The following is a 3,641-nucleotide window of genomic DNA, read 5'->3' as shown; positions in this document are numbered from 1 at the left end:
AGTACATCTTTTCTTCTTCAAGCTTTGCTATCCTCTTTTTGAGCTCCAAGTTCTTTCTCTCGAACTCTTGCTTCATAATTTCTAACTCCGAGGGCATCAATTGCAAATATTCCTATATCGGTCGAGCTCCTTCCACGCTTGGCTTAGGGATGTTATCATTAATCCTTCTGCCTCTCCATTCAACATACTCCGGAGTCGTATATGCAGGGCTAATAGCTACTCCTTTTAATCGACAAGTCTTATTCCAAGCACTAGAGATCTCACTGACTTTCCTCTTGTAGTCAGCTCCTCTATACACGAACTCACTTTGAGCCAGCCCATGAGTTACTGGTACGAACTGCCTCAATCCAAGCTGCCTCAACACAAGCAAAGGGGCATAACCAATGGCACACCAAATTCCCAACAGAGGAACCCAATCAAAACTGCCGCATCGGTAAAGAATCTCACCAGGAATCATCCACAGAGCCCTCCACTCAACATCTTTTGACTGAAGGTTCCGTAGTAACGCTATCCAATTCTCTTCCAGTATATCCACTTTCCTAGATGAGGCTACTATATCTTTCAACGGCGAGTAATCCTCGAAGAAGACCCAACAAACCACTTTGTCTATCAATCGGAAGTGACTGTAGAACCAAGCTAAAAGTAACTGAGCACAACCAAAAAACCTGCATGCACTGGCCCTCCTACATGCATTCAAGGACCTGAATGTCTTTGCCAAGATTGCAGGAACAGAAGTGACCTGTTTACTAAGTCGATGGAAGAGGTCCGTGGTCACCTCGTCTACATATCCCAAGGCCCTGGGGAAAACCATCAATCCGTATAAGCTTAAGACAAAAATGTCTACCCTCTTCGCCTCGTCTGGATGCGTCTGGATCAGTTCTTTCAGAGCCCCCCACGGAATGCATTTACTCTCACCCTTTTCCTTGATTCTAGCCATGATCCACTGCTCACTCATCCCCGTAATGGTCATCAGCTTCTTACCAAAGGCTGGGACACAAGCAGCTCGAGAATAAATCCTATCACACTGAAATCTAGGACACCGAAGTAGGGCGGTGTACTCCTCTATAGTAGGCACTAAATCCACCTCCCCAAAAGTAAAACAACTGTATGGAGGGTTCCAAAACTGAGCGAGAGCTCGAAACAAGTGCTCATCAATCTGAATATCAAGTAAGTGAGGTAAATCTCCGTAATTACTATAGAATGACTGTTTAGTCTCATTGCCCCACTGATCCCAAATCTCCTTAAGCTCCTGCAGATTATTCTATGTGACACTGATGCGAGTGTAGTCTGACAGCTCCGACATATACCCCATAGCTATACTATCACCCTTTTCTAGTTGAGTTTGCTCAGACCATCTATGGACGTTAGCGTTGCCCTCCACTCTATCAAGAAGTCCGTTCTCCATAATAAAACTTCCTAACTTAGAAACTGACCGTGAATCGATACCTTTGTAAATGCAAAATGACATGCAAACAAAAGAAAAGAAATAGTCAGTATCACATGATAAATCTCAACGATAGTTTATAAGGGTAATATCTAAAGTTTAACTCTAACTAAGTTGGGCTCTTACGGTTTTTTCTATATGAGGTTGTTTCTAAAGTTTGAGGTACCCGAACCAGCAGATTCATCAATTCTCACCCATTATAGGCCCATTTGAATCGAGTTCAGTTTAGGGGAATACATTTCCCTATGGCTACACGGAGATGAAAATCTCACAAAATCACAGGTACGGATGTATCCCGAAAGTAATCCACTATCCTGCACGGAGGTGAAAACCTCACGAAGGCGTAGTTTCTCACTCCCACTTAAGGGCGTGACCACAACGGTCATGCAAATGCAATGCGTATCAGAATATAGCAACACATGCAATAATACAAACACATGCAATGCAAAGAGGATTAAATTTTAAAAATTTTAATTTCCGACTTTAAGACAAGTGATAATCAATTACACGACCTGACTCTCTTATTGGTCCCCAGTGGAGTCGCCAAGATGTCGAAACCATTTTTTTAAATCAAGTTTTAGAAAAATGAGAATCGCCTTTAAACAACGAAAACGAGAATCGCCACCAATCTTTTTAGGTGTGATTAGATCACCTTTAAAACATTTTGTTTTAAAAATCATTAGTTCTGGTCTACGAAAGTCGAGAAAACAGATTCGGGAGTCGGTTACGTACGAGGAAGGGTTAGCACCCTCGTAACGCCCAAAAATTGGTACCTAATTGATTATCAGGTGTCTTTAATGTCAGAAATTTAAAAATTTTAAGATGCAATCCTCTTTTAATATTTTTTGATTTTGAAAATTAGGGTTCATCAAAATATTACATCCAATAAGTTAGGACATAATATTTTTAAGATATCTTAAACTAAGCTAACCCTTTTTGAAAATCCTTACCTCAAAACAACAAAACGCCATACCCAGTAAGTTAGGACGCAACATTTTGAAATTCCAAGACAGTTGCTCGTATTCTGAAAACCTTAAAACTTAGAAGGGTGCTTGACTATTTGAACTCAACGAGAAAAGTTGCAACCCAATAAGTTAGGGCACTACCTTTTCGAAGTTTCCAAATACCAAGCATTGCCTTTTTATTTTTGAAAACTTTTGAATCTCGTTTTTAATTAATGTATAAGGAATCATATATATACATTATAACATATAGCATATCACAATAATAGGTAGCTAAAACATGCATTTAAATAATATGATAGCAATAATCTAAAGATCCTATGGTAGATACATACATGAATATAGCAAATCTTAGTTACATAACAACATACATATTAAGATATACATAGCATATATTGAAGAGAAATAAGCAGAATATACAAACACTCAAAGTAATAATTAGTTTAAAAACAATGCATGATATATAATTAAACATATAGATATATATATATATAAAAATAAATGTGATAATATATAAAAAAAATAACATATATACATCAAACAAACAATATTTAATAATATTATGCAGCTAGCATTTAATATATAAATAATATAAAATATAACAATATATAAAATAATGTAATGATAAATAAATTTTAAATATTTAATAGTATATATAAAAAATGTTTAATAGTAACTTATACAATTTTTTTAAAAAATTATTTATGATGATATATATATATTAAGAGATAAATGTACGATAAAATATAAAATAATATAATATAATGTATATAAAATTTTAAAGGAAACATATAATAATATAAAAAAATATTATTTATTTTATTATCATTAAAAATATATACATAAAAAATATTTAATTAATAAATTATTAACAATACATCTACTATATAACACAATATAATATAATAAAATTTAATTACATATAATTTAAAAATAAATAATACTAATATAATATGACAGATAATATATAAAAATAATATATATATCATTTTATATAACTAATATTTATAAAATCAACTAATATATAAAGTATTTAAAATAAATTAAAAAAATATGTAAAAGGATTAAAATTTTTAAAAAAATGAAAACTTTGGGTTAATTAAAAGAATATAAAAAGAATCTGAGCCAATTAGGAAAACACATAAAAACCGAGGGACTCACTGGGCAATTGGCCCTAATCCCAAAACGCCACCGTTTCTCCAGAATACTATTTAAAATCACCATTTGGACTAAAT

The sequence above is a fragment of the Gossypium hirsutum genome, chromosome A02, assembly GCF_007990345.1.
Source record: "Gossypium hirsutum isolate 1008001.06 chromosome A02, Gossypium_hirsutum_v2.1, whole genome shotgun sequence".
Lineage (NCBI taxonomy): Eukaryota > Viridiplantae > Streptophyta > Magnoliopsida > Malvales > Malvaceae > Gossypium > Gossypium hirsutum.
The sequence above is the reverse complement of the archived record's forward strand: the minus strand, read 5'-3'. Positions refer to the sequence as shown.